The 14,620-nt window shown below is 44.4% G+C and overlaps 1 protein-coding gene and 1 pseudogene across 14 annotated transcripts in view; one reads left to right on the forward strand and one right to left on the reverse strand.

Moving 5' to 3' along the window:
• LMNTD1 (lamin tail domain containing 1) overlaps positions 1-14,620 on the forward strand; it is a 295,893-nt gene that overhangs the window by 104,417 nt on the left and 176,856 nt on the right. The gene's annotated exons all lie outside the window — the stretch shown is intronic.
• Positions 8,425-10,450, reverse strand: LOC140906161 (uncharacterized; annotated as a pseudogene).

A 14,620-nucleotide genomic window follows, 5' to 3' on the forward strand; every position in this document is an offset into this window, starting at 1 on the left:
CTTTTTGCCTTGTTAATACAGCTGCCATGTTAATACAGTATGTAATGTAGTGTAGCAGTATCTTTTGTGGACAAATTTGTTGCTATGCTCTGATATCACAGTGAATGTGATGTCACAGTAAAATCAGATCACTTGATATAGGTTGCACCTTCAAATGAAATGTAGACATTTCAAAGGCAATAAACTCCTATAGACCTTGATTCATGTAGAGAGAAATCGTTGGCTCATCAGAATGGATAACCTCCAGTCAGTAAGTGTTGCCTTTGTAGAAGATGATATGGTAAAAGCAGAAAATGTACATTCCTAATAACAGCCTAAAGCTTTTTAAGGTTTTTTTGCATGCTCTGCACAACTTAATTTATGTATTGAACTAATAGCTCTTATATTCTTAGCTGGGGAGAAGTTGTTGGTTTTTTTTGTTTTTTTTTGGCGGGGGCGGGGGGAATTCCACCCCTTGTCTAGGGATTGGGCCGGAAATCTGTCAGTCTGGACCCTCCTGCAAGATTTCTAATAGTAATTTTTACTTGCTAGAAACCAGGAAATACATGACCAGTCTTTATGTTGGTATCTTGTTACTCTTACTAACCAGAACAAGGAAGTAGAGGCATGTGAGAATTAAATGGGGAAAGAATCATTTTATTTATTTCTTTAAAACCCGCTAATCAGTTGGATTCAGGTCTGATTTTGAGTTTGGACTGGTTTCCATCATATCTGAGCTGGCTTGCCCATCCCCATGAAAGTATTAAGCTTAAAAAAAAATTCTGGTGTTCAAAACTTTTCTGGGTGTAGTTGATAGATTTTAAGGCTCAAACTCTTAGATTTGTGATTTCTCGTTTAAAGTTGAAAAGTCCTTAAGCTGTGAACTGTTCTTGTAAGATTCTTACCTTTTGCATTTCTTCATTGTATTAACATGACATTGACATGACTTGTGTGTGCTAATATATATAAACACTGTATATAGAAAATGCACCTACCATTGTATCTAGCTACCTATATCAGTTAAACAAACAAGCAAACAAACAAACAAAAAGCCATGGATACATAATTGACACAGCTTCCTCTCCAAAAAGATAAAGCTAAAGTTCAAACCAAACATTCAGTATTTATTCAATATTATATCTGTCTTTTCTTTCCATTCCATTTTTATCCATCTTATCTATCAATCACATACACTGATATAGATGTGGTTTGTTACCATATGGTACAGGTAGGTGTATGTGTGTGTGTGTGTGTGTATATATATATATATGTGTGTGTGTGTGTAATATTTTATTGCTTTACATCTGTATTCCCTTGTTCAGAAAGTTCCCTTATACATTAGGAAAAACCAGCGATTTCCTCAGGAGAGAGAGAGAGAACTGAAGATCTAAATAACCATTACAACTTTGAGCGCACCCTTTTAGGCATTAGTCCTGCAAGCTGCTTCATGCAGGTGGACTCCTGCTGGTTAAGCCATTGAGGTGCCCTGCTGAAGGCTGTGGAACTCCATGCAAATGCAAGGGTCTGCCAGCATGAGGCAGGATTGGGGCATTAGTTATTTTTAATGCTACTTCTCGTTATACCAAAGTCTTTCATGAAGATAGCCTTTGCACATTAACTTGTTTTTAACAAAAGGACTTTAAAATAGCCAAATACAAAGTGATAAGTAACAGTCAGCATGGATTTGTCAAGAACAAATCATGTCAAACCAACCTGATAGCTTTCTTTGACTGGGTAACAAGACTTGTGGATAGGGGGGAAGCGGTAGACGTGGTATATCTTGACTTTAGTAAAGATTTTGATACTGTCTCGCATGGCCTTCTCATATACAAACTAGGGAAATGCAATCTAGATGGAGCTACTATAAGGTGGGAGCTAAACTGGTTGGAAAACCATTCTCAGAGAGAAGTTATCAGTGGTTCACAGTCATGCTGGAAGGGCATAACGAGTAGGGTCCCGCAGGGATCAGTTCTGGGTCTGTTTCTGTTGAATATCTTCATCAGTGATTTAGATAATGGCATAGAGAGTACACGTATAAAGTTTGTGGATGATATCAAACTGGGAGTGGTTGCAAGTGTTTTGGAGGATAGGATTTAATTCAAACTGATCAGGACAAACTGGAGAAAGGATCTGAAATAAATAGGATGAAATTCAATAACGACAAATGTAAAGTATTCCACTTAGGAAGGAACAATCAGTTGCATACAATCAAAATAGGAAATGACTATCGAGGAAGGAGTACTGTGGAAAGAGATCTCGGGGTCATAGTGGAACACAAGATAAATATGAGTCAACAATGTAACACTATTGCAAAAAAAGCAATCATCATTCTGGGATGTATTAGCAGAAGTGTTGTAAGCAAGTCATGAGAAGTAATTCTTCCGCTCTACTCTGCGCTGATTAGGCCTCAACTGGAGTATTGTGTCCAGTTCTGGGTGCTACGTTTCTGGAAGGATGTGGACAAATTGGAGAAAGTCCACAGAAGGTTTAGAAGACATGACCTTTGAGGGAAGATTGAAAAAAATGGGTTTGTTTAGTCTGGAAAAGAGAAGTCTGAGAGGGGACATGATAACAGTTTTCAAGTACATAAAAGATTGTTACAAGGAGGAGGGAGAAAAATTGTTCTTAACCTCTGAGGATAGGACAAGAAGCAATGGGCTTAAATTGCAACAAGGGCGGTTTAGGTTGGACATTAGGAAAAACTTGCTAACTGTCAGGGTGGTTAAGCACTATAATAAATTGCCTACGGAGGTTGTGGACTCTCCATCACTGGAGATTTTTAAGAGCAAGTTAGACAGACACCTGTCAGGGATGGCCTAGATAATACTTAGTCCTGCCATGAGTGCAGGGGACTGGACTACATGACCTCTCGAGGTGCCTTCCAGTCCTATGATTCTAGGAAACATGGTCACCAGTTTAGCACATCTTATTTGTACCCATAACCACTTCATATTCAATGGGAAATGGCAGGAGAGAATCTGCAGATGCAAGGTACAGCTATGGGAACTCCTGACCCTGTCCTGTGTGAACACTTTCCTGGAGGTAATATGACTTCCAAATATAAACTATTAGTATGTAGGAAATACAATAATACTTTCCTTACATGGACTAACTTCCAAGAGGTAATTGATGAATTCATGTTATTTATCAACAACATAGGCCTTCCCATCAAATGCACTTGCAGTGATGCTGCATCTTTCTCCCTTTCCAGGATGTATTGTTATATATTCATAGCAAAAACTAAAAACAGATTTGTATAGCAAAGCAACAGATGATCTCTTGTACCTTAACGAGACTGCATCCCATTTCTGCCATGCCAAATATAGTATAATTTATAGCTAGCGTTGAAGAATTGGACACATCTGCAGCAGTAAGAAAACCTGCAACATAAAACTACAAGTAGCTGGCAAAACAAATGAAATGCAGAAAGTTCACACTACATGTCGTGAGATGACAAATCCTGTCATGGTTAGAACTGAACAGGACAGCACACATCACAGAGAAAAAATATTGGGATTGAATTTTGTTGTGGATTTTTATCCCGCAGCTAAATACATAAAGTAGCCAAAGAAACCTAGCCTCCAGTTTCTAATTCAGATAAGTTACAAAAGGCCATAACAAAATACCCACTGATTTACTATCAATTTTCTTTTTAAATCACTCCTAGAATACTGTGATCAGCAGGTACAGTGCAGCTGTTGTAGTCAGATGACGACTTGTCAAAGCTAAAGACAAGGCATTCTCAGTGAACAATGTCATGCTGTGTAACTAAATAGGATGAACCTCCTCGTTATTTGAAACTTCAATGAAAGACTTAGCTATTGGTGCAACAGAGGTGCCCCTCTACCCCACACACATTTGTGTATCTACAACTCCTAAGGGTAAGGAGCAGAATACCCTGTAGGCCAACCACGGAAAGTGTTGAAGCTGAAAGAAACTCGGTTGCTTAAATCCTATGGTGACTGACATAAATAAAATGTATGTAGAGAATGATAGACTCTCTCCTAGGTACTAGAATTTCCTTACTTGTTAGATGATAATTAAAATCTAAAATTGTGATCACAATAGTGATTTTTCCCTCTCTTTATGTCTCATCTTACACACCTGTGCAGACTATCTAGATCACTGATCACAGCGGAGGGTGAGAGAAGGCATCACAGGTGGGCAGACAGGGACAGGGAATGGGTGTAGTCTTGAGTCCCACTCTCCACACTGAACAGCTCAACCTGAGCTGGCATAGACTGAAAAAATTTGTTGTTGGCCAAGGGTAGTAGCAGGTTACTCTCCCATCTTTCTTCCCCCCAGAGAAAGAGGAGCAAGGGAATGAGTTTGTGGTCCTAGCTCTTTCAATAAGAAGCTAATAAAAGACATGGGATAGCTGTTCAGAAATGTTACTGAGGCAAAATACCGGAATTATCAAGAAACAATTAGAAATATATTTGAAGGAACTGAAGTACTATGATAATTTGTGGCTCTGAGTCACAGTTTGTTCCTGGTTCTGCTTCTGGAATGATGCAGTTACAAGCTGCCCTTGATGCAGGATATCAACATCTCTTCTGAGGGAGGCTGGGCAACGAAATATCTGTGTCAGCCTGACATTGTTGAGCCTTAAGTGAGCCAATACAGTACAGATAAGACATGAGTTTTCATCTGTATTTTTGAGCAGAGGTATTATTAATAGACCAAGGAGCCTGTAATTTCATCTGTGGTTCTCTACCCCTCTCTTGTGTTTCAAGATATCATCTTGTATTTTCCACCCTTCCACTTCCTGATTGATGTTGCAGGGACCCTCTGTGTTGCTGCTGGGTGTTGGAGAGCTTTATTCTCGGAATGAATGACGGCTCCCCGGTGAACCTCTTGTTTGACCATATGTTGACATCCAGAACATTTCTGACAGCTATTCCAGCTGGCTATTGCAGCTACACAGTGCTACTGGCTTTCCCCCCTTTTTATAGTCTAATAAAGCAAGTTGTATGAAATGTCAAAAAGCATGATTATTAGAGCTGGTGGGAATTTTTAAAATGAAAAAGGTTTTTTTGGGTTAAAAAATAGGGGTTTGTCAAAATGAATTTTTTCATTAAAATGTTTTGGGTTTGAGTGACATATTTTGCTTTTCATAGAGAAAAGAGAATTTCTTAGGTTTTGGTAGCTAAGACCAACAAATGTAAAGTGTCCAGTTTTCAGATTTAAAAACTTGACATTTTTGTAGAAAAGAAATCATCTCTCAACCACCTCTAATGACTATAATGTTTATCTTAACTCCTTTTTGAGTGTGGAATCATTCTCCATGACACAACCCATGTTCTCCTCTCTTATGGAGAAACCAGTAAAAAGGGAGAAACATATTTGAGGACCTATAAGCTTAATTCACGGAGTTCCAATCAAGTTACCGACACTGATAAAATACATTAAAACAATAGCACTCACACTCCGATTTCCAGTGCTGTCTAATAGCAGAGCTGATTCTTGCAGTCCTACTTTGCTTCACCCAGGGGGATCCTAGCAAGAGGACCCAGTGGGACCCCATCTATGCATAGGTAGCAGTTCTCTTTGAGAGGGACAACAGTGCCATTAGCTGAATGAAGATACTTGAGACCATGACATATTCTTTTTGTGGAATCCATGTACAGTGGTCATCTGATGGTTTTAAAGATAATTCTGGTCATCTCATGATCGCAGTGAAGCTCCCTCTCACCTTGTGGGCAAATTACTGATGAAACAGAGGTGCTTCCAACAAGAAACTTTTTAACTTGAAAGAGGGGGCCACAATGGAATCAGAATTGTGCTAGCTACACGAATCCTCTTTTAGGGCTCAATCCTGCAAGTGCCTGAGCACTTTAGCCCAATCCACAGAAACACTTAGGCCTTGTCTACACTACAAAATTAGGTCGAATTTATAAAAGTCAGTTTTGTAGAAAGCGGTTTTATACAGTCGATTGTGTGTCCCCCCGCACAAATGCTCTCAGTGCATGTAGTTGGTGGAGTGTGTCCACAGTACCGAGGCAACCGTTGACTTCCGGAGCGTTGCACTGTGAGTGGCTATCCCACAGTTCCCGCAGTCTCCGCCGCCCATTTGAATTCTGGGTAGAAATCCCAGTGCCTGATGGGGCTAAAACATTGTCACGGGTGGTTCTGGACACATATCGTCAGGCCCCCTTCCCCCCTCCCTCCGTGAAACCAACGGCAGACAATCTTTTCGCGTCTTTTTTCCTGAGTTACTGTGCAGACGCCATACCACGGCAAGCATGGAGCCCGCTCAGCTAACCATCACCGTATGTCTCCTGGGTGCTGGCAGATGAGGTACTGCATTGCTACACAGCAGCAGCTTATTGCCTTTTGGCAGCAGACAGTGCAGTATGACTGGTAGCCATCATGGACGTAGTCCAGGGTGCTCTTTTAACTGACCTCGATGAGGTCAGTGGCACCTGGGCAAACATGGGAGTGGCTCAGCCAGGTCATTTCCCTTTTAAGTTTCATCTCATGGTGATTGAGTCCTACCGGCAGTGCACTGTCTTTTAATCAGCAGCCAGGAGAAGATGATGGCCAGCAGTCATACTGCACCGTCTTCTGCCGAGCACCCAGGAGATGACGATGGCTAGCGGTCGTGCTGCAGTCTGCTGCCAGCAAGATGTATAAAGATAGATGAAGTGGATCAAAACAAGAAATAGACCAGATTTGTTTTGTATTCATTTTCTCCTCCCTCCCTCTGTGAAATCAACGGCCTGCTAAACCCAGTTTTGAGTTCTATCCTTGAGGTTTTGAGTTCTATCCTTGAGGGGGCCATTCTGTTTCTCGCAAAGCCACCCCCTTTGTTGATTTTAATTCCCTTTAAGCCAAACCTGTAAGCCATGTTGTCAGTCGACTCTCCCTCTGTCAGAGCAAAAGCAAACAATTGTTTCGTGCCCTTTTCCCTGGATTGCCCGAGCAGGAGCAGATGCCATAGCACGGCAAGCATGGAGCCCGTTCAGCTCACCGCAGCAGTTATGACCATTGTAAACACCTTGTGCGTTATCGTGCAGTGTATGCAGAACCAGCACCTGAAAAACCAGGCAAGGAGGTGACGGCAGCGCAGTGATGAGGACATGAATACACTTTTCTCTAAAACTGTGTTACCCCGCAATTTGGAGATCATGGTGTTACTGGGGCAGGCTCATGACGTGGAACGCCGATTCTGGGCCCGGGAAACAAGCACAGAGTGGTGGGACCACATAGTGTTGCAGGTCTGGGATGATTCCCAATGGCTCTGAAACTTTTGCATGAGTAAGGGCACTTTCATGGAACTTTGTGACTTGTTTTCCCCTGCCCTGAAGTGCAAGAATACCAAGATGAGAGCAGCCCTCACAGTTCACAAGAGAGTGGCAATAGCCCTGTGGAAGCTTGTAACGCCAGACAGCTACCGGTCAGTCGGTAATGAATTTGGAGTGGGCAAATCTACTGTGGGGGTTGCTGTGATGCAAGTAGCCAACGCAATCATTGAGCTGCTGCTGTCAAAGGTAGTGACTCTGGGAAATGTGCAGGTCATATTAGATGGCTTTGCTGCAATGGGATTCCCTAACTGTGGTGGGGCTATAGACGGAACGCATATCCCTATCTTGGGACCGGACCACCAGGGCAGCCAGTACATAAGCCTCAAGGGGTACTTTTCAATGGTGCTGCAAGTTTCACCAACATCAACATGGGATGGCCGGGAAAGGTTCATGACGCTCGCGTCTTCAGGAACTCTGGTCTGTTTAAATGGCTGCAGGAAGGGATTTACTTCCCAGACCAGAAAATAACTGTTGGGGATGTTGAAATGCCTATAGTTATCCTTGGGGACCCAGCCTACCCCTTAATGCCCTGGCTCTTGAAGCCGTACACAGGCACCTGGACAGTAGTCAGGAGCTGTTCAACTATAGGCTGAGCAAGTACAGAATGGTGGTAGAGTGTGCATTTGAATGTTTAAAGGGTCGCTGGCGCAGTTTACTGACTTGGCTAGACCTCAGTGAAACCAATATTCTCATTGTTATTACTGTTTGCTGTGTGCTCCACAATCTCTGTGAGAGTAAGGGGGAGACGCTTATGGCGGGGTGGGAGGTTGATGCAAATTGCCTGGCCGCTGAATATGTGCAGCCAGACACCAGGGCAGTTAGAAGAGCACAGGAGGGCGCGGTACGCATCAGAGAAGCTTTGAAAACCAGTTTCATGACTGGTCAGGGTACTGTGTGACACTTCTGTTTGTTCCTCCTTGATGAAAACCCACCCCCTTGGTTGCCTCTAAATTCACTGTAAGCCACCCACCCTCCACCCTTCAATCACAGCTTGCTTGCAAAGGAAATAAAGTCACTATCCTTTAAAAAACATGTATTCTTTATTAATTGATTATAAAAATAGGGAGATAACTCACAAGGTAGCCCAGGTGGGGTGTTGGAGGAGGGGAGGAGGGAAGGAAAAAAGGAAAAGGCCACTTTAAAACATGTTGAATGCCAGCCTTCTGTTGCTTAGGCTGTCCACTGGGGAGGAGTGGTTGGGTGCCAGGAGCCTCCCTCCCCGTGTTCTTGGATGTCTGGGTGAGGAGGCTATGGAACTTGGAGAGGACAGAGGGCGGTTAAGCAGGGGCTGCAGCAGAAGTCTGTGATCCTGCTGCTGTTCATGAACCTCCGCCAGACGCCACAGCATGTCCGTTTGATCCCGCAGTAGCCCCAGTGTTGCCTCATGCCTCCTCTGATCTTTCTGCCGTCACCTCTCCTCACATTCATTGGCCACTGACCTGTACTCTGCTATTGTGTCCCTCCACACAGCTCTGTCAGTGCCAGATGACTGCATGAGCTCAGAGAACATGTCATTGTGCGTGCGGTTTTTTTGCCGCCTTATCTGAGATAGCCTTTGGGATGGAGGAGGGAGGCTTGAAACATTTGCAGCTGCTGGAGGAAAAAAAAGGGAGTGAAGTATTTAAAAAGATACATTTGACAGAACAATGGCTATACTCTTCCACAGTGAACAACAGTGTTTACATTACATAGCACATGTGATTTTGGTACAAGGTCGAATTTTGCATCTTATATTGAGTGCCTACGGCTTTGGTGTTAGAGATCACACACGCAGGGCCGGGCAACAGAATTCGGCTTGCAGGAGGCCACGGTAAGCCATAGTCTTTTGGCTTCTGCAACCTTCATAACAGCAGCCCCCTCCTTTCCCATACCAAGCAAAGCATGTTGAGTTGGCCATTTAGTGCTGCAGTTTTCCTGGTAACGTGCAGCAGCAGACACCAAACTAACCCCTCCCCCCATCTAATTCTCTCGGATGATCGCTTTTCCCCTCCCCCCACCGCCTGGCTGGTATCAGGGAAGATCCCTGCTAGCCAAACGCGAACAGCTCAGCGTCAGTGCCGCTCCCACCCCTCCCCCGCGTGGCTAACTGCGGGGAGGATTTCTTTTCAGCCACAGTCAAACAGCCCAGTAGGAACGGGCACCTCTGAATGTCCCCTTAATTAAATTCCCCTATTTCAACCAGGTTACCATGAACGATATCACTCTCCTGAGGATAACACAGAGAGATAAAGAATGGATGTTGCTTGAATGCCAGCAAACACCGGGACCATACACTGCCAGGCTTTGTCATGCAATGATACCAGATTACTTGCTACTAGCATGGCGTGGTAAAGTGTCTTACCATGGAGGATGGAATAAGGCTGCTGTCCCCAGAAACCTTCTGCAAAGGCTTTTAGAGTACCTCCAGGAGAGCTTCATGGAGATGTTCCTGGAGGATTTCCGCTCCATCCCCAGACACGTTAACAGACTTTTCCAGTAGCAATACTGGCCACGAATGCATCCCAAGTCCTCAGGGGTACTTAATCATTAAAAAACACTTGCTTTTATAACACGTATTATATTTAAAGAGGTACAGTCACCAGGCGTCCCTTCTCCAGCTTCGTTGGGTTGGGAGGGTATTTCAGTCAGGGTGATAAAAGATCCTGGCTGTCGGGGAGAACGGTGTGCTGTGTGCTCTCCCCACGCTCGTCCTCCTTCTCCTCATCTGCAAAATCCTCAGCCATGGCAGAGAGTACCCCATCATCGGAGTCCACGGACAGGGGTGGGGTAGTGGTGGCGGCCCCCCCTAGAATTGCATGCAGCTCAGCGTAGAAGCGGCATGTCTGGGGCTCTGTCCCGTAGCATCTGTTTGATTCTTTGGTTTTCTGGTACGCTTGTCTGAGCTCCTTAAGTTTCACGCGGCACTGTGTTGCATCCCTGATGTAGCCTCTGTCCCTCATAGCCTCTGAGATTTTTTGAAATGTTTTGGCATTTCGTCTTTTGGAATGTAGTTCTGATAACACGGATTCCTCTTCCCATACAGCGATCAGATCCAGTACCTCCCGTTTGGTCCATGCTGGAGCTCTTTTTTGATTCTGGGACTGCATGGTTACCTGTGCTGATGAGCTCTGCATGGTCACCTGTGCTGATGAGCTCGCCTGGCCAAACAGGAAATGAGATTCAAAAGTTCCTGGGGCTTTTCCTGTACACCTGGCCAGTGCATCCGAGTTCAGAGTACTGTCCAAAGCGGTCACAATGGTGCACTGTGGGATAGCTCCCGGAGGCCAATACCTTCGAATTGCGTCCACACTAACCCTTATTCGAAATGGTGATGACGATTTCAGTGCTAATCCCCTCATTGGGGAGGAGTACAGAAATCAGTTTTAAGAGCCCTTTATGTTGAAAAAATGGCTTCGTTGTGTGGACGGGTGCAGTGTTAATTCGGATTTAATGCTGCTAAATCTGACATAAACTCGTAGTGTAGACCAGGTCTTAAACACTGGCCTAAATTTAAGTGCATGAACAATCCCATTGACATCAGCGGGACTCCTCATGTACATCGCTTTATGCACATGCTTGTCTGTTTTGCTGCATTGGACCAGAGTGCTTAGCACTTTGCAGGTTGAAGACCAGAGAACATGATCCACCACCTTTTCTCATGTTGAGTAGAGGGGAAGCTTTGCAGTCTTTACTACAGTGGATACCACCAGGCACCTTCTGTAATTGAAATAAATAAATCTGTCTACTATATATTTACTCAAAGGAACTATTCCATCTCTTGAATTGGTTACTCATTTAAAAACAATATAAATATGTTTTTTTTAAAGGCTGAAGAGGGGAACCTTGAGATGTGTTTATCCAAGAGAGGCCTTCTGTGATGTTATAAATATGTATGATGTCTTAAAGAGCCTGAAAACATACTGTACTTATCTTTAGGTTAAATATCCAGTTTATAATTACAGGCTTCCTTGAATGACGTAAAAAAATGAAGTTTAAAATTAGAAATCTTTTGGCATATGCATTGCCAGTAAACAGATACAGCTGGCTTTCACAATAAAACACATGAGGAAATGAGGGCATCCAGTTCAAGCAAAGAAAGCCAGTGCCATGACAGCCTTCTCCAAGGAGGAAATTATTTTCATGCATGAGCAACTGCCTATAAACACGGCCGGGATAAATTTAGCGTAAATGTTGTCTCATTCAACCAAAAGTATTAAAACTCTGGGGGCGTTGGCGTGGTCTAGTGGGGAGGGCACAGGACTGGTCTGGCAGCATTAGAAGTGTGTTTTATTCCCAGCTCTGTCATTGACCTTGAACAAATCACTTAACTACTCTGTGTCTCTGTTTCCTCTCCTACTCTTCATCTGCTTAGACTAGAAGCTGTCCTGAAGGGAGACTGTTTCTTAATATGTGCCTATACAGAGCCTACCACAGTGGGACTGATCTCAGTTTTGGCTTCTAGGCAGTAATAATATAAAAAAAATAAATAAAATAATAATGAAATGTAATATTCGAGAACGCTGACCAGATATGCAGGATAAGTTTTTTCACCATTGGATCTTTTCTGGTAAATAGTTGCTTCCGTTTCTTAGCGCATTATGTTTACACTACACACCATGTCTACATTACAGACCTTTTAGTGGCCCATCTGTATCGCGGCAGCTGTGCCTCTGTAAGGTCTCCTGTGTAGCTAGCTGCTCTATGCCTGCGGGAGAGAGCTCTCCCACTGGCATAATTAAACCACACCTAAGAAGCAGCGAGAGAACATCTCCCGCTGACATAGCACTGTGCGCACCAGCGCTTTGGTCGATGAAACGTTTGTCGGTCAGAGGGGTGTTTTTTCACACCCCTGACCAACAAAAGTTTTACCAAGAAAAGTGCTAGTGTAGACATAGCCTCAGAAAGGTATGTACCCCCTATAATGCTGCATCTAGTGGTGTAAATTTTCCATAACAAAGAGAGTCTGTAAGGCTCCAAATAAGGCAGCACAAAACTCTTTCTCCTGGTGGAGGATGGGAAAAGCTCTCTGTTTGGTTCATGTAAGTTCCTTCAGTAGTTCCTGCGCATAAAACATGTGACTTATCACAATATCGGAGAATCTCTGGCCCCAGTCCTGCACACACTTAATGCATGTGCTTCACTTTACGGGCTTGACTAGTTTCCCTGAAATCCGCTTGAAGTGAGACACCTGCATAAGTGTTTGCAGGATCAAGGTCTGTGCTGATTATCTTTTCTGTGGGTGAGTATGATGCTGTTAATGAAATGGAACAGTGTTATTCCACCTGGTGGGAGGGCCTAATCTTAGGTCTGCCCAGCTGTGGAGGAAGGTGCACTTAGGGTAAGGTAGCTGTGGAGTACACCCAGGTCAGTGTAGATAACTGGCTGTACTCCAGCTATGGAAGCTCATCCTTTCAACTTGTCAGGGTGGTAGAAACTCCACAAGATGAATACAGTCTGTAGGCCAAACTAACTCAGAAGTTGTTGTGCCTGAGATATTACCAAAGTACTGAGCATGAGGCTATACCAGGGTGGTGACCTGCTCCGGGGCTGAAAGGGCTTGAAACCAGCCCTGGGAGAGTGCTGGGGATGCGAGAGGGCTACTGCTGAAGAAAGCAGCAAGCCTCAGCTGATTGGGGAAGGCAGCCATAGCTGGGGCCATACCCCAATCAGTTTGCCGCTGGCCCTATAAAAGGCCAGTGAGCCAGGTTCTTAGGACTCTCTCTCTAGCTTTTGAGAGGGAAGGACCTGGCTGTCTGGGAACTGAGCAGGGACCTGAGGTAGGGGAGTGCTGGGGGAAAGGCAAGAGGGGCTAGGGAGCTCCAGCCTGACAACCCCCCCAGGCTGCAGGGCCTTGTGCTTTGCAGCCCCAGGTGCTGGGGCTGCAAAGGGGCAGCCTGGGGCTAGGCAGAGGCAGCAGGTCCTACCCCCCGTTGCCAACAATGAGTGGTCATTACAGGCTGCAGTCGGCCCCAGTGAGCAGGGGCTAAATGATGACTGGCAGTAGGCACTGAGGCAAGGTGGGATTAGGGGGCTGGGAGTTCCCCAGGGAGGGGAGACCCAGAGACTGAGGGGATACTGCTGGGGCAGAACCCCCAGACAAAACAGCACTGGAGCCCAGAAGGGACAAGGGGGGCCAGCGGTGGTGACAACACCGGCCTGCAGAGGGCGCTCTGGAGCTGGAAAATGAGCTAATTCCCAGACAGTCAGTAGGAGGTGTCGCTGGGGTGAGTCGCGCATTGCTACAGAGGCCCAGGAAGAAAACAGACATTTGTGTCCAAAAAGTCTTTATATGTGTAAGCCCTGGATTTTCTTAGTTGATCCATCACCCTGTTGACTGTCACCATGCCATGAGAGCTACATTTTGTGAAAGTTTGTCATTGTGTGAATATTACCTCTTCAGTCTATGTTTGTTACATCCACACAGCTTGTATCATTCTCTTGTCACAGATGAATGTCCCCCCAGCTCAGTGATCTTTGTGTTTACTGAAATACCAGTATAGTTCTGTGGCTGATGGCACAGCACCTTGAGAATCAGATCATATTTTAGTTGCTGAAGCCTCACTTTGAGTTTGTTTAGAAGAGAGTTTGGTACTAGCTCTTGCATGAAGAAGCTAATAAGACCTAGAATAGCTGCTCAGCAATGTTAGAGGCAAAATGCTAGAATAATCAAGAAACAATTAGAAATATCCCTGAGGGAACAGGAGTACCATGAAAGGACACGATTCAATGAGACAAATGACCTTTACTTGTTTCCAACAAAATCTTACGTTCTATTTTTTTTCCCCTTACTACTTATGGGGTTAGCAAATACAGCCATAAATCTGTATGCGTGAGACATTAAGTAAGTGATTGCTCCAGTACCACAGTGCTAAAAGAAGCAATGTGGGGCCGTATTTGGATGGCCAAGCTAATAGAGTTGAGCTCTCAAAGAATCTATTCTTTAATAGTGCATTTTTCAAAGGCAACCTATTGTTGGTAACTGCTCACAAGCATGGAATGATGACATAACCATCTTCCGAACATTTAATGCCCTGACATGATGTAGGGCATTGTGGGAATGAAATGACAGACCAGGACTGCTGCTTTCTAACGGGGCCTGTGAGTTCTTGTGACTGTGGACAGAAATCCGGCTGCAGACAGGCATTTTGGGCTTTGTGTCAGTGATGTTCCCTTCTCCACATTCTGCTGATTCCCGAAAACCAAGTGAGCTGGCGTAAGCACTGCAGAAAAAAACCCGACAGAGTCAAGTGAAAGGAATTTCTTAGTGACTAATGTATGCTTAGCATGTTTGTTTTATTTAAAGCATTTTTCTCCCTCCCTGCCCCCCGGCAAATATATCTAAATTAATGAGATTA

This window comes from Lepidochelys kempii, chromosome 1, assembly GCF_965140285.1.
Source record: "Lepidochelys kempii isolate rLepKem1 chromosome 1, rLepKem1.hap1, whole genome shotgun sequence".
NCBI classification, from domain to species: Eukaryota; Metazoa; Chordata; order Testudines; family Cheloniidae; genus Lepidochelys; species Lepidochelys kempii.